The 22,182-nt window shown below is 43.1% G+C and overlaps 1 non-coding gene across 1 annotated transcript; it reads right to left on the bottom strand.

Annotated features, from left to right (window-relative positions):
• Nucleotides 1-1,455: 1,455 nt before the first annotated feature.
• Nucleotides 1,456-1,562, bottom strand: LOC112760315 (small nucleolar RNA R71). Its single transcript, XR_003180762.1, has one exon. It is a non-coding gene; the product is annotated as a small nucleolar RNA R71 (small nucleolar RNA).
• Between the last annotated feature and the right edge of the window lie 20,620 nt (nt 1,563-22,182).

Raw genomic sequence — 22,182 nt, 5'->3', positions numbered from 1 at the left:
TAATCCTCTCAACACTTGATTTGGGAAATGCATGTGGTATAATCAGTGACCATACTTCATCTCTTCTCATGAGCAATTGACCAAGGAATTGGCTATTGATCAAGATTTGAGAGATTGAATTACAAGAAATTGTAATTCAATCACTTAAGATTGCCAAGGAGATCAATGAGTGCAATTGATTGAGGAAGAGATGAAAATGAAATTGATCCGGAGAATGCAACATCTCCTAAGCCCAATGAACTCCCCATTTCTGATCTTACCCATTCTCTTTAATTTCTGTTACTTACTTTTATGAGCAATTCTCCCATTCCCATTTACAATTCTGCAATTTACTTTCAGTCATTTAATTCTAGCATTTACTTTTTCTGCCATTTACCTTCCTGCCATTTTATTTTCTGCAATTCTCAACTCAAATTATAGATTCGCTCAACTAGAACATTCCTCTGATTAAAGTTGCTTGATCAATCAATCCCTGTGGGATTCGACCTCACTCTATTGTGAGTTTTTACTTGACGACAAATTCGGTACACTTGCCGAAGGAAATTTGTTGCGAGACAAGTTTTCCGTGCATCAAGTTTATGGCGCCATTGCCGGGGATTGATTGTGCATCAACAATGATTAAATTAGAGGATAACTAGATTGAGCATTTTATTTTTTGTTTGATTTAATTTTCTGTTTTAGTCATTTACTTTCTGTTTTAGTTAATTTCTTCCCTTCCCCCTACTTTTTCTTTGTTATTTACCATTCATTTCACTAACCCACTAACTGTTTGATATATTGCATCACTCACACTAACAGTAATTCTGACGGATATACTTTCTGCACCTATTCTCTTTGCTTGTACTTGTTGGTTGTATGACAGGGAGAAGAAGCGGGGCTTCAACTTCCTTTGATTCTGAACCTGAGAGAACCTTCCTTAGACTAAGGAGGGAGGCAAGAGAAAAACGTGTAGTTGGTGCTGAAGAAGAAGAGGAACACTTTGAGGAATACTTTGAACCAAACATGGAAGAAAACATGGAAAATCATCGTGAAGAAGAAGCTCACAACCATGGCGGAAGAGGACGAGCAAATCATGCTGGGGAGGATAGAAGAGTTTTAGGCTCTTACATCAATCCAAACACAGGAAACTGTAGAAGTAGCATTCAAAAGCCAACCATCCATGCCAACAATTTTGAACTAAAACCACAGCTCATCACCCTTGTTCAGAACAACTGTTCGTTCGGAGGAAGTGTCCAAGAAGACCCCAATCAACATCTAACCACCTTCCTGAGAATATGTGACACAGTGAAGTCTAATGGTGTTCATCCTGACGCCTATAGACTGCTCTTATTTCCATTCTCGCTCAAGGATAAGGCAGCCAAGTGGCTGGAGTCTTTCCCAAAGGAGAGCTTGACAACTTGGGAAGATGTGGTGAACAAATTCTTAGCAAGATCTTACCCCCCTCAACGAATCAATAGGATGAGAGCTGAGGTCCAAACTTTCAGGCAACAAGATGGTGAGACTCTGTATGAAGCATGGGAGAGGTTTAAAGACCTAACAAGGAGGTGCCCACCAGATATGTTCAATGAATGGGTGCAGCTGCACATTTTCTATGAAGGGCTCTCCTATGAGTCAAAGAAGGCAGTAGACCATTCATCCGGAGGATCTTTGAACAAGAAGAAGACCATTGAGGAGGCCATAGATGTCATTGAAACAATAGCAGAGAACGACTACTTCTATGCTTCCGAAAGAGGGAACACAAGAGGAGTGATGGATCTAAATAATGTAGATGCGCTGCTGGCTCAGAACAAGCTCATTACCCAGCAGCTGGCTGACCTCACCAAGAAGATGGAGAGGAACCAAGTTGCAGCAATCACCACTTCATCAACAACCCAAGAAGGAGTGAATGAAGAAACAGAGGGAAGTTAGGAGCAAGTCAACTACATTGGTAATTCACCTAGGCAAAACCATGATCCATACTCCAAGACCTACAACCCTGGATGGAGGAATCACCCAAACTTTGGGTGGGAAAATCAACAAGACCAAAGCCTTGATCAAAGACGCCCAAATCCCAACAATGCAAGCCACCAACATTTCACATCTAGACCATATCAACACCCCAATAACAACACCTCTCTACATCCACATCAAAACCAAAATAACTTACCTCATCCTTCCACCTCTAATCACGATCTACAATCATTGGATGACAGAATCTCAAAGATTGAGAATCTACTTGAAGGCATAGGCAAAGAGATTCAAGATAGTAAAACATTCCGAGAAGAGGTGATGTCCAATATGCAGAATCAGGATGCTGCCATCAAGAAACTTGAGACACAAATTGGCTACTTATTCAAGCAAATTTCCAGCCACAACCTTCGCAGCAATACTAGCTCAACACAAAGGGAGGAGTGTCAGGCTATCACCCTTAGGAGTGGGAAGGAACTGAAGGAAACCCCCCAGAAACCACAAGAAGAGGACTCAAATAAAGAGGAAGAAGAGCAGGACGAAGCTCGAGTTCCCACTTTGAGTTCACAAAAAGGGGAAGGAGTGCTGAAGCCAGATGCCCCAAGAGTCCCATACCCTCAGCAATTAAAGAAGAAAGGGGATGACAATCAGTTTTTGAGATTTTTGGAAATCTTCAAGAAACTACAAATCAACATACCCTTTGCTGAAGCAATAGAACAAATGCCACTCTACGCCAAGTTCTTGAAGGAGCTGATGACTAAGAAGTGAAGCTGGAAGAAAAACAAGACTGTGATACTAACCAAAGAATGTAGTGCTATCATTCAGCACAAACTACCCCAGAAATTGAAGGATCCCGGGAGTTTTCTGATCCCTTGTATTATAGGGGAAATCACAGTGGAAAAGGCTCTTTGTGACTTAGGAGCCAGCATCAATTTGATGTCAGTAGCTATGATGAGAAAGATGAAGATTGAGGAAGCTAAACCAACAAAGATGGCCTTACAATTGGCAGACCGATCGTTCAAGTTCCCGCATGGCGTCGTAAAAGATTTGCTGGTGAAAGTGGGAGATTTTATCTTCCCAGCAGACTTTGTAGTGCTGGACATGCAGGAGGAAGCCAAGGCTTCCATCATCCTGGGAAAGCCATTCTTGGCCACTGCTGGAGCTGTCATTGATGTACAAAAAGGAGATCTCACCTTGAGATTACACAATGAAAAGATGACGATCAATGTGTTCAAGGCTATGAGTTACCCACCAGAGCAAATGGGAGAGTGTATGAGGTTGGACTCACTTGAAGACGCAGTGCAGGAAAGTTTTGAAGAAGAAGAACCTGAAGGTATAATAGAGGAGGAGTCTATATTTAGTGAAGAGGTTGCAACAGCAGAGAGTCAAATACAAGGTGCACCAAAGGAAGAGAACGAAAAGTCAGAAGCACCCAAACTTGAACTCAAAGCATTGCCACCCTCTCTCAAATATGCATACTTAGGAGAAGATGAAAATTACCCAGTAATTATAACCTTATGCCTCAGCCAAGATCAAGAGGTTGAACTGCTCAAAGTACTGCGAAACCACAAAGATGCCATTGGTTGGACTCTTGCTGACTTGAAGGGGATAAGTTCGGCCATATGTATGCACAAGATACTGCTGGAAGATGATGCCAAACCATCCATTCAATCCCAAAGGAGGTTGAACCCAATCATGAAGGAAGTGGTACAGAAAGAAGTTATGAAGTTATGGCAGGGAGGGGTAATTTACCCGATCTCAGACAGCCCCTGGGTTAGCCCCGTGCATGTTGTCCCAAAAAAGGGAGGAATTACCATGGTTCCCAATGAGAAGAACGAACTAATTCCTACAAGTACAGTCACAGAATGGCGGATGTGCATAGACTACAGGAAGCTCAATGAGGCTACATGAAAAGATCATTTCCCCCTTCCATTCATGGATCAGATGTTGGAAAGACTCGCAGGGCACGCTTATTATTGTTTTCTCGATGGTTATTCAGGATATAACCAAATAGTGGTTGATCCCAGAGATCAAGAGAAAACCTCATTCACTTGCCCATATGGAGTGTTTGCCTACAGGCGCATGCCATTTGGGCTATGTAATGCACCTGCGACTTTCCAACGCTGCATGCTTTCTATTTTTTTAGATATGATAGAAAAATTCATTGAAGTTTTTATGGATGATTTCTCGGTATTCAGAGATTCATTTCCTAGTTGCCTACATCACCTCGCCTTGGTATTGAAAAGATGCCAAGAGACCAATCTGGTCTTGAACTGGGAGAAATGTCACTTTATGGTGACAGGAGGAATAGTCCTTGGTCACAAAGTTTCTAACCAAGGCATTGAGGTTGACAGAGCCAAAGTAGAACTTATTGAAAAACTGCCTACACCTAGTGATGTCAGGGCAATTAGGAGCTTTTTAGGGCATGCGGGTTTTTACAGAAGGTTTATTAAAGATTTTTCAAAGATAGCCAAGCCCTTAAGCAATCTCCTTGTATCTGATACACCATTTATCTTTGATGAAACATGCATGTTAGCCTTTGAAAATTTGAAAATGAGGTTATCCTCTGCTCCTATCATTTTCCCACCTGATTGGAATTTACCATTTGAATTAATGTGTGACGCATCTGATTTTGCAGTTGGGGCAGTGTTAGGACAGAGGAAAGATAACTTAGTCCATGTGATATACTATGCGAGCAAAGTCCTTAATGATACTCAAAGAAATTATACCACTACTGAAAAGGAGTTGCTAGCAATAATTTTTGCATTTGACAAATTTAGATCGTACCTCATTGGTGCTAAAGTGATTGTTTTTACAGATCACACAGCACTTAAATATTTGTTTGCCAAGCAAGAATAAAATCCAAGACTAATAAGATGGATCTTATTATTGCAGGAATTCAATATTGAAATCTGTTCCGAGTGTTACCTGAAACTGGAGGTCGATCTCGGATGAGATCTTCGGTACAGGTCGGAGACGGCGTGTCCGGCTGGTTGGTGGCGGCCGGAGCTGTCGTGTCCGACTCGTTGGACTTACCGCACTGCTGATCCTTGGCCACTGGAGGGTGGGGGGTACCTGCAAGAGACTCCGATGCTTAAGTTAGCACGGGTATTAAGCAGGTTTTATGTAGAATCAGAGTATGAGTTATACCTGGGTGCTTCAGTGTATTTATAATGGTGAGATGTGACCTTTTGGATAAGATAAGTTAGTTATCTTATCTTATCTTTATCTTTGAGTTGAGATCAGCGTATCTTCAACGGAACCGCCTTCATCTCTATAGGCTTAGGCCGCCTTAGGATTCGGATTGTGCTCCTCTATTTGGGCCCTTAATCTGGGCTCTCCTGTCGATTTGGCCGAGCTCTTTGAGAAGAGGTCGGATAGTCTGACCTGAAGAGGTTGGTCGCTTTATCTCAAATCATCCCAGGTCGGATAGCTCGACCCAGGGTATGAACAGTGCCCTTGCTTGAGCTCGATCTTCTTTTTGAGGTCGAGTCCTTGACTTCGGTCCTTCTTAAAGTCGAACTTAAGCATTTGTCGATTCCTTTCTTTGTAAAGTCTTTTTTGAATGTAGAACGTTTTCCTCTAAAACCGCGCGCTTTTGTATTAGCGCTTTTTTGGGAACGCAAGCGGTTTTAATATCCGCATTTAATTGGCATTAATTTGCCTTTCATTCTCTCTTGGCTTTTATTTTGAATTTCGCGATCAAAAACGGATTCTCTTCTTCATTTCTTCTTCGTAACTTCTCCCTTTACTCTCTCGTTTTCTGTTTCTCTCATCTGCTCTCTATGTTTCGCTTGCGCTTCTGCTTTCTTGTGTTTGCGGCGTCGCTTGGCATTTTTTTGGGCAGCCCTTATCTCTACGCTTCCACTCTTCCTCGAAGCTTCTTCCGTCTCCAGGTTAGTCCCATTTCGTATTTTCCTTATTGTTTTTGACTTTGCGATGGAGTTTTCCTTTTGATCTTCTTTTTGGAGAAAGTTTGGATCTTTTCTATTTTTATCATGCTTGATTTGTTGCATGCTCTGGAATTTCTTCATTTTTCGGTGCGAATCTTTTTCTTGTTGCCTGAATCTTTTTTTCTTTTGCATGTTGCCGCCGTTTCTGTTTGTGCCTTGGCTGATGATTTTTTGCTTGAAAAGTTTGCGCCTTTGCTGCATGGCCTTTTTGGTATTTCTGATATACTGTAGAAGTAGTGTTTTTTGCTGGTAAACTGTAGGAGCAAATGCTTTTCCTGATAAACTGTAGAAGGGTGGATCTTTTGCGTTTTTGCTTCCTTTGTTTTCTTTCTGGATTTTATTTTGATGAGTGCTGGGATGTAGGCTGTAGAAATAACTTGAAGACCTTGCTTGTTTACTGCCTCCAAGGGATGCCCCAAGACTTTTTGTCTTAAGTCTTGGGGTTTTCCCTTCTTTATTTATTCGCCCGTCGAGATGTTTTGCCCCCTGTCCGAGATGTTTTTAAGTAATCCATTCTTCTTTTCTTTTTGTAGGATTTAGTTGACCTCATGTCTTCCCGAAATTAGGTTGTAGAGATGCCTTCCCAGGTTCCTGCGGGTATGGCCGATTGGGTGGACTCCATGGTTCTCATGTGTGTCTCGCTGGTTGATTCTGAGTTTTGTGCTCAGCTTAGGCAGTTTCATAGTGTCTGTAGTAATTCTGGTGACGAGAAGAACTATGAGCTTGTTCCTCCTTCTTCTGACGAGAGAGTCTGCTTCTCGACTCGAGTTGTTGACAATCGCCTGTTCTTTTATGCTTACGATTTTTTCTTTGGTCAACTGGGTATTACCCTTCCTTTTACTCAATTTGAAACCGACCTGTTATGGTCTTGTAATGTTGCCCCTTCTCAACTTTACCCCAATTCGTGGGGTTTTATTAAAATTTTCCAATTGCTGTGCGATGGTTTTGGTATTCCTGCTTCCCAATCTCTCTTTTTCTATCTGTTTGTCTTGACTAAGCCCGGTGTGGTAAAAAAGAAGTCAGCTTGGGTCTCCTTTCGTTCTACCCAAGGAAAGAAGGTTTTTTCCATGTTTGACGAGTCGTTCCGTGATTTTAAGAACTACTTTTTCAAGGTCCGAGCTGTTGAAGGAGCTCGTCCCTTTTTTCTGGATGAGAATGACGAACCTGCCTTTCCTTTGGAATGGCAAAAAGATGTGAGGGTCTCCCGGTATTCGTGGGAGATGTTGGATGAGGCCGAGCAAGCCTTTGTGACTATCTTGGAAGAACGTTGGGGTCAACCTCCCCATCTTGACACAGAAATTTCTGACAAATCCTTCTCTTCTTCAAACTGAACTGGGTATCTTGTGTTTTTTGGTTATGTTGCTTGTAGCTGTCTTTTCCGACTTATCCGACTTGTAGCTGAATTTTCTGTTTTGCTTGCAGAGGCAATGAAGAATAATGAAGCTATGAAAGCTTTTAAGAGGGCACAGAGGGCGACTGCTGCCAGAAATGTTGCTGCCAGGGCAGCTGGGGAGGGATCCTCCTAGGCGCGCGAGAAGCCATCAGTGTAGAGTTCTGCCGGGTTGAAGAAAGTGATCCCTACACCCCGAGTTCGTTTGGTAGATCCTCACGTCGCCTCTGCTGCTCCTTCTGTTGCTCCTCCCAATAAAAAACAAAAGACTGCTGAGCCCTTCGACTTTGATGCTCCTGATTTTAATGCTATTGAAATCGTGGATCAACAAATCGGTCCCTACGGTGCTCTCTCCATAGACGATGTGTTCATCCTTCATCACTTGGAATTCATGGCCCGAAATCATGTGAAGATGGCATATATGTCGGCTGCCATATATCGGACTGCTCAGAATCTTCCTCTCCACGCCACTAAAGCGTTTATGGAAGAGGCGAAACAAGAGTTTGATCGGATGAAGGAGTTAAAGGAGGAGCTTGAGACGAAGGTGGCCAAGCTGGAGAAGGACTTGAAGAATGAGGAGGCGAGTTCTTAGTCATTGGCAGCTTCATTGAGGTTGGCAGAGGACGCAGTCTTGATGCACAAGGATAGTTATGTTACCTCTTATCGAGAGGTGCTGCGCCTGAGGGAGGAGCTCGACCATGCCTGGGAAGATTATTCTGAGCTTCAAGGTCATCTCGTTGGCAGCGTGACTGCTGCTTACGAGAACTTGAAGGAGCAAGTTCGGGTCATTGCTCCTGAGGCCGATCTCACCCTTTTTAGCCTGGATAATATTGTCAGGGATGGCAAGATTGTCCCGGATGATGAGGGTGATGATGATCATGTCGTTCCTCCTGTGTCTTCTACCAAAGTGCCGACCTCATCGGTTCCTCCCGCTGTGCCCGACCCGGATTGCCAGATCCTGAATCGGGAGGATGGAACTGTGGATGCTGTGTCGATCCAGACTCACCCTCCTTCTCCTTGTCCTGATGTTGCCAAGAAGGCTCCTGATGCTTGTTGATCCTTTCTTAAAATTTGTGTAGTTGGCCCGGCTTGTGGGCTTTTTTAGAACTCTTTTATTTATTTGCTGATACTTCTTAGTTGCTTATCTAGCAACTTTTATTTTGAAAAACAAACAATAGCTCGCTATCTTTTTGATAGTAGTTTTTGGTGGCCTTTCGAGACCTTATAACTTTGTAAAAAGTAGTTTTTTGACTAGGCATCTTTTCTGTTTTCTGCTGATGTCAAAATCTTGCGGCTCGACCTCCTTGGGTTGTTTTTGTTATGTTATTTGTAGCTTGAATCCTTTGAGGTCGTGGTTGTGGGGGGTCCAACTTGTTTCTTTGGTTTTCTTCGCTTTGTATGCTTTCTTAACGTTGGTCCCCTTCTAAGCTATTCTCGTAATCCTGTGTCTTGGACCTTTGCTAGGTCTCCTTCAGGGATTACTTTTATAACTTTCCAGTTGTAGGAGTCCGACTTCATTAGGTCGGTCTCCTTTAAGTTATTTGTAGTCCTCTTTCTTGGATTTTTGTCAGATCTCTTTCAGGGACTACTTTGATAACTTTTAAGTAATAGGAGTCCGACTTGGTTATACCGGTATCCTTTAAGTTATTTTTTGTAGTCCTCTTTCTTGGATCTTTGTCAGATCTCTTTCAGGGACTATTTTGATAACTTTTAAGTAATAGGAGTCCGACTTGGTTATACCGGTCTCCTTTAAGTTATTTTTTGTAGTCCTCTTTCTTGGATCTTTGTCAGATCTCTTTCAGGGACTATTTTGATAACTTTTAAGTAGTAGGAGTCCGACTTGGTTATATCAGTCTCCTTTAAGTTATTTTTGTAATCCTCTTTCTTGGACCTTTGTCAGGTCTCTTTCAGGGATTACTTTTATAACTTGTTAGTAGTAGGAGTCCGACTTCATTATATCGGTCTCCTTTAAGTTATTTTTGTAATCCTCTTTCTTAGACCTTTGTCAGGTCTCTTTCAGGGATTATTTTTATAACTTTTCATTTTGGGTTGACTTTGTCATGTCGAGCCCTTCTAAGTTAAAGTAATCCTCTTTAATAGGGTTGGCCAGACCTCTTTCCAGGGTTTACTTATAACTTGGGTTGACTTGGTCCGACTTCTCAACATCGGCCAGTCTTTAAGTTATTATTTTAGCAATCCGTAAGACCTCGTCAGGTTCTTTTTTAAATCACTTTCGATAACTTCTTACATTATTCTGTGTTCATCTTTGCCGATTTGTAGAAAGCGGTTGTCGTCTCTAGATCGTCCTTTGGGTGAATCGCGTTTTCACCTTTATCGGACGGTTGTCTTTATCATGATCGTGCAGTGAAATTGTTTTTCACTTTCTGCCGATCTGTTGCTTTATAATCGGACGATGAATACTTCAGATTAATGCGTCTTGAAATCTTTGTAGAATATCTAAAATATATTTTATTTAAAGGAAAAATGCAAATATATACATATGGGATTTGTCTGAGTCTCAACTTGGTGCCTCATTAAAAAACCTTTTCAGGAAAAAGAGTGCATCCAATGATGAGATCTTTTATCTTTTCTAATTGTAGTACCTTCTGAGGTTGCAGGCGTGCCATGACCTGGGAAGCTCTCGTCCATCGAGTTCAGACAGTCTATAGTAACCCTTTCCAAGTACTTCTACCACTCGGTAGGGTCCTTTCCAGTTTGCTGCCAGCTTTCCCTCTCCTGGTCGAGTTGTTCCGATATCATTTCGGATTAGGATGAGGTCATTTTCTGCGAAACTTCTCGGAACTACCTTTTGATTATATCTGGAGGCCATTTGGCATTTTAGAGCTTCTTCCCTGATCCGGGCTCTTTCATGGATTTCGGGTAACAAGTCGAGCTCTTCTTTCTGAAGTTGGGAGTTTGCTCCCTCATTGTAGTGAACTACTCTGGGCGACCCTTCCTCAATCTCTACTGGAATCATTGCCTCTATTCCGTATACTAATCGGAAGGGGGATTCTTTCGTGGTGGAATGTGGTGTTGTTCGATATGCCCACAGGACCTGTGGAAGCTCTTCTGCCCAGGTTCCCTTTGCATCTTGTAATCTCCGTTTTAATCCGGCCAATATGACTTTGTTAGCAGCTTCGGCCTGCCCATTGGCTTGTGGATGTTCGACGGAGGTGTACTGGTGATTTATATTCAAGTCGGCTACTAGTTTTCTGAAGCCTGCATCTGTGAATTGAGTGCCATTGTCTGTGGTTATTGAATATGGAACTTCAAACCTTGTGACAATGTTTCTATATAAGAATTTTTGGCTTCTTTGAGCGGTGGCATTGGCCAGGGGCTCTGCCTCGATCCACTTTGTAAAGTAATCTACCCCTACTATGAGGAATTTAACTTGTCCTGATCCCTGTGGGAATGGACCGAGAAGATCGAGTCCCCATTTTGTAAACGGCCAAGGCGAGGTCACGCTGATGAGCTCTTCTGGCGGGGCGATGTGAAAGTTGGCATGTTTCTGACATTGTGGGCATGTCTTTACAAATTCTGTGGCTTCTTTCTGTAGAGTTGGCCAATAAAATCCCGCCCGGAGTACTTTTTTGGCTAGAGCTCGTGCTCCGAGATGATTACCACAAATACCGCCGTGTATTTCTTCTAGCACTTCCTTTGTGTTGGAGGTTGGCACACATTTTAGTAAAGGTGTTGAGATTCCTCTTTTGTACAGGATGTTGTTTATAATGGTGTAGTACTGTGCCTCCCTTTTTAACCTATTTGCCTCCTTTTCTTATGTGGGGAGCGTTCCTGTTTTGAGGTAGTTGGCTATAGGGGTCATCCATCCTTGGTCCTGACTTGTTATGGTCAAGACTTTTTCCTCTTCCGAGATTGACGGGTTCTGCAACATTTCCTGGATGAGGCTTCTATTATTGCCCCCTGGTTTGGTGCTGGCTAGTTTTGAGAGTGCGTCAGATCGGGCATTTTGTTCGCGGGGTATGTGGCAGATCTTATACTCCCCTATTTGACCGAGCTATTCCTTGGTTTTATCCAAATACTTTTTCATGGTGCGATCTTTGGCTTGGTAGCTCCCTGTTATTTGTGATGTAACCACTTGTGAATCGCTGTAAATGTTGAGTTTTTGAGCTCCGACTTCTTTAGCCAGCTTTAAACCAGCTAATAATGCTTCATATTTTGCCTGGTTGTTTGAGGCCGGGAACCCGAACTTGAGGGAGAGCTCAACCTGGGTTCCTTGGTTGCTTTCTATTATCACGCCCGCACCACTTCCAGTTTTATTTGAAGAACCGTCCACGTAAAGGTTCCATTCTGTGGGGGTTTCTAGGGCATCTGTGAATTCTGCGATAAAATCGGCCAGATACTGTGATTTGATGGCCGTCCGAGCTTCATATTGGAGGTCAAACTCTGAAAACTCGACTGCCCATTGTAGAATTCTGCCTGCTAAATCTGTTTTCTGCAATATTCCTTTTATGGGCTGGTTAGTTCGAACCTTAATGGTGTGAGCCTGGAAGTACGGGCGAAGTCATCGAGACGTTAGGATAAGAGTATAGGCAAATTTTTCTATTTTCTGGTAGTTCAGCTCGGATCCCTGTAGTGCCTTGCTAATGAAGTAGACGGGTTGTTGCCCATTTTCGTCTTCTCTGACTAGTGCTGAGACTATTGCCCGACTCCCTACTGCGAGATATAATATGAGCGGTTCTCCTTATCGTGGTCGAGATAAGATAGGTGGCCGTCCTAAGAACTCCTTGAAGTCTTTGAATGCTTGCTCACATTCTGTCGTCCATTCGAACCGTTTTCCCTTTCTTAAAGTAGCATAGAAGGGGAGAGATCTTATCGCAGCTCTTGCTAAGAATCGGGATAGGGCGGCCAATCTTCCGTTGAGTTGTTGTACTTCTTTGACACAGGTTGGGGTCTTCATGTTGAGTATGGCTTGACATTTGTCTGGGTTTGCTTCGATTCCCCTTTGTGTGAGCATGAAGCCTAAGAATTTGCCTACTTCTACTGCGAAGGTACATTTTGCGGGATTGAGTCACATGTTGTATTTCCTTATGGTGTCAAACACTTGAGCCAGGTCGGATAATAATGTATCTTCGGTTTGTGTTTTTATTAACATGTCGTCTACATAGACCTCCATGATGTTTCCGATGTGATCTGAAAAAACTTTATTCATTAGTCTTTGATAAGTAGCTCTGGCGTTCTTGAGACCGAAGGGCATCACGATGTAACAGTAGTTTGCCTTTGGTGTTAAAAACGAGGTCTTTTCTTGGTCTGGTGGATACATGGGGATTTGGTTGTACCCTGAATACACGTCCATAAACGAGAGATATTTATATCCAGAGGAAGCATCTACCAGGGCGTCAATACTTGGGAGCGGGTATGGATCTTTTGGGCAAGCTTTGTTGAGATCGGTGTAATCAGTGCACATTCGCCACTTCCCATTCGATTTTTTCACCAAGACGACATTGGCTAGCCATAGCGGGTATTTAACTCCTCTTATAAATCCGGCTTCCAGTAGTGCCTGTACTTGCTCTTCCACAGCCTGGGATTGCTCTGGCCCAAGCTTTCTTCGTCTCTACTGTATCGGTCGAGATCCTGGATAGACCACCAACTTGTGGCTCATTAGTTTAGGGTCTATGCCTGGCATGTCTGCTGCTTTCCATGCAAAGAGGTCGACATTATCTCGCAAGAATTGTATTAGCAATTCTTTTAAATCTCATTTGAGGATCGTGCCGATATTAGTTGTTTTTTCTGAGGTGTCTCCGATCTGAATTCTTTCTATCTCGCCCTCTGGTTGGGGGCGAAGATCTTCTCGTCGTTGAACTCCGTCCAACTCGATTGCGTGGAACTCTTCTTCTTTGCCTCTGAGGTTTAGGCTTTCGTTATAATAGCGACGTGCCATCTTTTGGTCAGCTTTTATCGTGGCTATTCCTTTTGGAGTTGGGAACTTCATACATAGGTGTGGGGTTGATACTATTGCGCCGAGTTGGTTGAGTGTTGTCCGACCTATGAGAGCATTGTAAGCTGAACTTACATCGACCACGATGTAGTCTATTTTGAGGGTCCTGGATTGGTCTCCTTTTCCAAAGGTTGTATGTAGTGATATATATCCTAGTGGTCGAACCGGGGTATCTCCTAACCCGAACAGACTGTTTGGATACGCCTTAAGTTCTTTTTCTTCTAAGCCGAGTTTATCAAAGGCTGTCTTGAATAATATGTCGGCAGAACTCCCTTGGTCTATTAAGGTGCGGTGTAGGTTGTCGTTTGCCAATATGATTGTGATGACCATGGGATCGTCGTGTCCTGTGATGATGCCGGACGCGTCCTCCTTAGTGAATGTTATCGCTGGGATGTTGAGTGCTTCCTCCTCTCCTTCGACATGACATACTTCTTTGAGATACCTTTTGCGGGAAGATTTGGAGATCCCTCCTGCTGCGAATCCGCCATGTATCATGTGGACGTGTCTTTCTGGTGTCCGAGGTGATCGTTCTGCTCGTTCGGTATCTTCATCCCTTCGTCTTTTTCTTTGATCATCATCTCGGGTGGCCAGGAATCGATCTAATTTTCCTTCCCTCACCAATTTTTCTATGATATTTTTCAAGTCGAAGCATTCGTTGGTGGCGTGTCTTTTGACCCGATGATATTCACAATATTCCTTCCGATTTCCTCCTCCTCTTTTTCCTTTGAGGGGCCGTGCTGGGGAATCTTTTCTGTATAGCAGACCTCTTTGTATATTTCGACTAGGGATGCTCTGAGGGGAGTATAATTATGGTATTTTTTAATTTTCTCCCCTTGTCGATCTTCTTTCTTTTTGTCTTTATCTCGGTAGGGGTTCCCAGATTTTGAGGTTTCTCCTAATCGAGCATTTTCTTCCATGTTGATGTATTTTTCTGCTCGCTCCTGTACTTCGTCTAATGAGGTAGGGTACTTCTTTGATATAGATTGGCTAAATGCCCCCTCTCGTAGGCCATTGATGAGTCCCATGATGGCGGCCTCTATTGGTAAGCTTTGTATGTCCATGCATGTTTTGTTGAATCTTTCCATGTAGTTGCGGAGGCTCTCCCGATCTCCTTGCTTGATCCCCAGTAGACTGGGGGCGTGCTTGGCTTTATCTTTCTGGATGGAGAATCTGGCTAGGAACTTTTTGGCCAGGTCGTCGAAGTTTGGGATGGACTTTGGAGGTAAGTTGTCAAACCATCAGATTGCTATTTTTGTGAGAGTTGTCGGGAAAGCTTTGCAGCAAACGGCGTCGGTAAGGTACATTCTGCTTCTGAAATTGCTGAGATGGTGGTTGGGATCTGTGGTGCCATCATATAAAGTCATATATGGGAGTTTGAAGTCCTTTGGGATTTTGGTTTTCATGATCTCTCTGGTGAATGGATCCTGTTCTTTACGTGAGCTTTCCTCAGGAGTGATCCGAGGGGCCTTCGATTTGAGATCGGCTTCCACTTGCTGTAATTTTTCTTCCAATTCTCGACGTCGCCGTATCTCTCTTTGTAGATCCTTCCCGATTTTTCGTTGTTGTTGGGTTTCTTTTTCAAGTTGCTTCAAGCGATCTTGAAGTACTTCTATTGCCCCGGGTTTGCTGGATTTTTGTCTCCGTTAGATTCTGGGGTGTCTTTTAGTGGGGTGTCCGCGTTTTTGTGCGGCGTTCTGTTTTCTAGATCTGAATCGTGATCGTTGTCATGGTTGTCCGCCATGGTGTTGGGATGACTTCCAGGTTCCCCGGCAACGGCGCCAATGTTCCGAGGGTTACCTGAAACTGGAGGTCGATCTCGGATGAGACCTTCGGTACAGGTCGGAGACGGCGTGTCCGGCTGGCTGGTGGCGGCCGGAGCTGTCGTGTCTGACTCGTTGGACTTACCGCACTGCTGATCCTTGGCCACCGGAGGGTGGGGGTACCTGCAAGAGACTCCGATGCTTAAGTTAGCACGGGTATTAAGCAGGTTTTATGTAGAATCAGAGTATGAGTTATACCTGGGTGCTCCAGTGTATTTATAATGGTGAGATGTGACCTTTTGGATAAGATAAGTTAGTTATCTTATCTTATCTTTATCTTTGATTTGAGGTCAGCGTATCTTCAACGGAATCGCCTTCATCACTATAGGCTTAGGCCGCCTTAGGATTCGGGTCGTGCTCCTCTATTTGGGCCCTTAATCTGGGCTCTCCTGTCGATTTGGCCGAGCTCTTTGAGAAGAGGTCGGATAGTCTGACCTGAAGAAGTTGGTCGCTTTATCTCGAATCATCCCAGGTCGATAGCTCGACCCAGGGTATGAACAAAATCAGAGACAAGAAAGGAGTGGAAAACAAGGTAGCAGATCACCTATCCAGGATTCCTCACGATAAAGGTGGAACACCTGATACAAGTATGAACGAGTTCTTTCCTAATGAGCAGTTGATGATAGTTCACAAAGCACCATGGTTCGCAGACATTGCCAACCTCAAGGCAACTGGGGCATTGCCTCCAGAGATCAATAAACATCAAAAAAGGAAGCTCATGAATGATGCAAAGTACTTTGTCTGGGATGAGCCATATCTATTCAAGAAGTGTTCAGATGGAATCCTTAGAAGATGTGTTTTGGAAGAAGAAGGATGAGAGGTCCTATGGAATTGCCATGGCTCATGCTATGGAGGCCACTTTGGAGGGGATAGAACTGCAGCTAAGGTGTTACAAAGCGGATTCTTTTGGCCCACCCTGTTCAAGGATGCCAAAGAACTAGTAAAGAGCTGCAATGAATGCCAAAGATCTGGAAACTTGCCCAAAAGAAATGAGATGCCACAAAATTTCATCTTGGAACTGAAATTGTTTGATGTGTGGGGAATCGATTTCATGGGACCATTCCCAACCTCATATGCAAACAAGTACATCTTGATAGTAGTAGATTATGTTTCCAAGTGGGTAGAGGCTATTGCAACCCCAACGAATGATAACAGGGTAGTCATGAACTTCCTCAGGAAGAATATCTTTAGCCAGTTTGGAGTCCCACGAGCACTCATCAGTGATGGAGGGAGTCATTTTTGTAACAGACCACTAGAAGCTCTTCTCCTACGATATGGGGTAAAACACAAGGTAGCCACACCTTACCATCCCCAAACAAGTGGACAAACTGAGATATCCAACAGAGAGCTAAAGAGGATTCTGGAAAAGACTGTGGGTGCATCAAGAAAGGATTGGTCGAAGAAGCTGGATGATGCTCTTTGGGCATACAGAACATCATTCAAAACACCACTTGGAATGTCCCCATATCAACTAGTGTATGGGAAGGCTTGTCATTTACCACTGGAGCTGGAACACAAGGCTCTCTGGGCTATCAAGATACTAAATTTTGACAGCATTGCTGCTGGTGCAAAGAGGATCTTGCAGCTGCAAGAGATGGAGGAATTCAGGTCACAAGCCTATGAAAATACCAAGATGTATAAAGAGAAGGCAAAGAGAAGACATGACCTGCATCTTGCACCCAGGAGTTTCGAAAAGGGGCAGCGAGTACTCCTTTACAATTCCAAATTGAGACTATTCCCAGGAAAACTCAAATCAAGGTGGTCCGGACCTTTTCTTGTCACAAAAGTTTCGCCATATGGACACATCGAAATCATGGATGAAGGTTCAGAGAGGAATTTTACAGTGAACGGACAAAGACTCAAGCATTATCTGGGCAACATGGGGGAAAACCCCAGAGTGAATTACCATCTCAAGTAAAGGAGGAACCGTCGAGCTTGCGATGATAAAAGAGCACTCTGTTGGGAGGCAACCCAACCTTAGGTAGTTTCCTTTTCATCTTTATTTCAATAAGGATCGCAAGTTGTTTCCCCTGTATTGCGAGGAGCTAAGTTTGGTGTTCCATACCAAAACAATTCAAGAGTGAAAGTGTGATTCTAAGTTTGGTGTTCCACCAAAGGAATCACACTCCATTCCCAAAGCACATTGCTAGCTCCAATCAATCAATGGAAACCACTTAGATTTAGTTAGGTTTTAGTTGATAATTGTTTTGTTAAACAACAAGATATGAGGTTCTCTGCATATATGCAAGGTTCTGTACTGGGCAAGGAACTAAGTTTGGTGTTGACACACCAAATTAAGTTCAGAAGTCACAAGCATACATTCAAGCTAACTATTTATCAAGTGCTTTGGGAACAAGCAACTTCCAATAACTTTGCAGGAATCTTATGAGGAAATGGTGCACCTTCACCCAAGGAAGTGAGGTAACAAAGACCAGGATGATGACAAAAAAAATGGGGCAACTAGAAACCATCCCCTAAAGGTTGTATTGTCACTTATTTCCATGTACTTAGAATGTTGAAAACTGGAAGTCCAAATGTAATCTTGATTAATAGTTAAATGTTAGTCTGAACCTTTTTAAATTCTGTCTTTTAAGTTTTTTTTTTTTTTATGTTGAAGAGGTCTATGTTTGCTAGTCTCTATGTCACTGCATCCTCTCTTTACTTACTTGTATGCTTGTCCCTTTAAATCAAATAAAAAGAGAATGAGTGTTTTTAAAGACCAGAGAGGAGTTCATACTATGGAGTAAGTTCATGAGTTTATGCTATAGTCATAAGTTAGCTAAGTTGGTTCAACCACAAGGTGGGAGGACAACTATCTGTCATGAATACTATGCTTGAGACACACCCAATGAGACTAGCTAAATAAGAAGATCCTAATAAGAAAAAGGGAAAGAACAATAAAGGTTGAAAAATAAAAGAAAAAGAGTAAGCAATAAGGCTAGGCACCAATGGTTTTAATCTTGAGGCATGTGTCTGTGGTGCTCCTATGTGAGGGATCTACTTGGATGAATAAGCTCTTAGGGGTGCCTTATCACTTGGTAACTTGGGTTAACTAACTCGGGATTATCAGCTAAAAGTCCACTATCAAGAGTAACTCTCACTACAGAGCATTTAGTAACCCAAAAAGGTGCTGGACACCAAGGTCTCAAGAAAAGAAAATAAATAAACTATATGCCTGTGGTGTGTATGTATGGGGGAGAGACTTGAGCAAGTAAGTCCTTAGGGGTGCTTCAACACTTAGCACCTTGAACCAACTGGTTCGGGAGTGTTGGCTGAAAGCTTATTTTAAAGAGTTGCCCCCTTACCTAGCACTTAGCCTAAGAACAAAAATAAGCCCTGAAATAATAATAAAAGGATCAATGAATAAAAGTCTCATGGGATGTATTCACAGTGAGTATTCTAGGACATGATAAAGGTTTGAAAGCCAGGAATGAACCTAAGTTGCTATGCATGAAACCACCATAAAACCAGGGACATGACTTCCACAAGAATGACTCATTTCTCTTGGTATTCCATTCATCATTCTCTTGTTCCAGTACTTGCTTAAGGACAAGCAAGCTTTAAGTTTGGTGTTGTGATGCCAGGGCATTTTGGCCAGTTTCACTGACCTTTTCTTTACTATTTTTAGGGTAGTTTCATGCATTTCCTTAGGAAATAAGCTAGTTTTGGGTAGATATTCACTTACATCTTGATTCAAGCATACATTGTGCACTTTACATGATTTCATGAGGATTTTGCATGAATTTAAAGACAAATTGGATGTTGCATTTCCCATGACTTGGACTAGAACTTTGATGCACTTTATTGCTTGATTTCAGGACAAAGGAAGCAAAGAAGAACCACTTTAGTGGCTACGTTAGTTACACTAACGTTAACACTAACGTGGAATGGGAGTAACTTACAAAGTTAATGAGAAAAGTAATTGCCAATAACGCTCTCGAAGCCATCATTGCCCACATTAAGAGTCACGTTAACTAAGTTAACGTGAACTCTAACGTGGAAGAAAGGAAATGGAGCCAATGTTAGTGACACTTAACATTATCACTAACGTTGGACCAAGCTCATAAGTGGTCACGTTAGTTGCCACGTTAACTTAGTTAATGTGGCCTCTTACGTTAAGAAGAAAAGGGGGATGCCAACGTTAGTGTCATTCAACTTTCTCACTAACGTTGGCCAAGTCACAAGAAGCCATGTTAACTCCCACGTTAACCTAGTTAACGTGGAAGCTAACGTGAAGAAACTAGGTGGTCGACAACGTTAGTGACACCAAACATTGTCACTAACGTTGGGATGAACACACACTATCCCCAAGAAGCCACGTTAACTTAACGTGAAGAAGAAAGGTTATCGACAACGTTAGTGACACCAAACATTGTCACTAACGTTGGAAGAAGCCAACACAAGCCACAATGAGCCACGTTAACTCCCACGTTAACTTAGTTAACGTGGAAGCTAACGTGAGGAGAGGGATGATGAGCCAACGTTAGTGACATTCAACTTTGTCACTAACTTTGGAGATGGCTTACACAGCCACGTTAGAAGCCACGTTAACCTAGTTAACGTGGACTCTAACGTGGGAGCTAAGGGGCACATTGGAACGTTAGTGACAATGGTAAGTGTCACTAACGTTCTTAAAGGTTGGCAAGCCTACGTTAAAAGAGCCATGTTAACTAAGTTAACGTGGACTCTAACGTAGGGAAGGGGGAGGCTTCTCAACGTTATTGGGAAAGGTGAGTCCCAATAACGTGCGCAAAGGAAAAAGATGCAACGTTAGTGGCAACGTTTGTGCCACTAACGTTGAGGTTAACGTGGCTCTTACCTGGGTGAGGAACGTTAGTGAAAAAGTTGAATGTCACTAACGTTCTTGAACCCATACTTTTACTAAACGTTAACGCCACTAACGTCCTGAGCTAAAGTCTCTCCCCACTTCACATTTTCTCTTTGCAAGTAAGGCTAAGCCCAATGAAGAAGAGAACTACTTCAAACTCAAGATCCAAAGGCCCATACCCAAGACTTGAAGAGCCAACTAGAAGAACAGAAGAGTAGTATATATAGGAGTAGCTTTGAATTAAATTGGGAGTTGGAAAATATAGGGAGCCTCTGGGCATAGAATTACTCTCTGTATTTACTTTCTCTGCACTTCTAGTTTCATCATGTATTCTCCATCTTTGTTTTCATTTTCTAGAGCTATGAACAACTAAACCCCTTTCATTGGGTTAGGGAGCTCTGTTGTAATTTGATGGATCAATACTAGTTTTCATTATTCTTCTTTTATCTTTTCTCTTGATTTTACTTGAAAGCTTTCGATCTTCATCCAATTGGGTAGTTATCTTGGAAAATAAGCTATTCATACTTGGATCTCTTCTGAACCTTGAAAGAGGAATGAAGAGTTCATTCTAGAAATGCTTTCTCATGTTGGACCAAATTGGGTTTGGATGGATATGTGACTATAATCCTCTCAACACTTGATTTGGGAAATGCATGTGGTATAATCAGTGACCATACTTCATCTCTTCTCATGAGCAATTGACCAAGGAATTGGCTATTGATCAAGATTTGAGAGATTGAATTACAAGAAATTGTAATTCAATCACTTAAGATTGCCAAGGAGATCAATGAGTGCATTGATTGAGGAAGAGATGAAAATGAAATTGATCCGGAGAATGCAACATCTCCTAAGCCCAATGAACTCCCCATTTCTGATCTTACCCATTCTCTTTAATTTCTGTTACTTACTTTTATGAGCAATTCCCCCATTCCCATTTACAATTCTGCAATTTACTTTCAGTCATTTACTTTCAGTTCTTTAATTCTAGCATTTACTTTTTCTGCCATTTACCTTCCTGCCATTTTATTTTCTGCAATTCTCAACTCAAATTCTGGATTCGCTCAACTAGAACATTCCTCGGATTAAAGTTGCTTGATCAATCAATCCCTGTGGGATTCAACCTCACTCTATTGTGAGTTTTTACTTGACGACAAATTCGGTACACTTGCCGAAGGAAATTTGTTGCGAGACAAGTTTTTTGTGCATCAATGAGTTACCCACAAGAACCATTGGGGTAATGTATGAGGTTGGATTCACTGGAAGATGCAGTACAAGAGACTTGTGAAGAAGAAGAACTTGAGGGGTTAACAGAAGAGGAATCAACATCAAGCGAAGAAACTGCAACAGCGGAGGTTCATGTTCAGGGCACACTAGAGGAGCAGAATGAAAGAAAAGAAGCACCCAAACTTGAACTCAAAGCACTGTCGCCCACTCTCAAATATGTGTAACAGCCCAGACCACGGCTAGCATCCCTATCATCAAAAGCAAAACCGTGAGGCCTAGTGTGCCAAAGCGGATAATATCGTGCTAGCGGGTGGTCTGGGCTGTTACAGATGGTATCAGAGCCAGAACCCGGATCAATGTGCCAGCAAGGGCGCTGGGCTCACTTAGGGGGGTGGATTGCAAGGCCCACATCGGTTGGGGAGGGGAACGAAGCATGCCTTATAAGGGTGTGGATACCTCTCCCTAGCGTGACGCGTTTTGACGAGTGAGTGTGGGGGGCTTCGGCTAGCATCCCTATCGACAAAAGCAAAATTGTGAGGCCTTGTCTGCCAAAGCGGACAATATCGTGCTAGCGGGTGGTCTGGCCTGTTACAGATGGTATCAGAGCCAGAACCCGGATCGATGTGCCAGCGAGGGCGCTGGGCTCCCTTAGGGGGGTGGATTGTAAGGCCCACATCGGTTGGGGAGGGGAACGAAGCATGCCTTATAAGGGTGTGGATACCTCTCCCTAGCATGACGCGTTTTGACGAGTGAGTGTGGGGGGCTTCGGCTAGCATCCCTATCGTCAAAAGCAAAACCGTGAGGCCTTGTGTGCCAAAGCGGACAATATCGTACTTGCGGGTGGTCTGGGCTGTTACAAATGGTATCAGAGCCAGAACCTGGATCGATGTGCCAGCGAGGGTGCTGGGCTCCCTTAGGGAGGCGGATTGTAAGGCCCACATCGGTTGGGGAGGGGAACGAAGCATGCCTTATAAGGGTGTGGATACCTCTCCCTAGCATGACGCGTTTTGACGAGTGAGTGTGGGGGGTTTCGGCTAGCATCCCTATCGTCAAAAGCAAAACTG

The sequence above is a fragment of the Arachis hypogaea genome, chromosome 16 (assembly GCF_003086295.3).
Source record: "Arachis hypogaea cultivar Tifrunner chromosome 16, arahy.Tifrunner.gnm2.J5K5, whole genome shotgun sequence".
Taxonomy (NCBI): domain Eukaryota; kingdom Viridiplantae; phylum Streptophyta; class Magnoliopsida; order Fabales; family Fabaceae; genus Arachis; species Arachis hypogaea.
The sequence above is the reverse complement of the archived record's forward strand: the minus strand, read 5'-3'. Positions and strand labels throughout refer to the sequence as shown.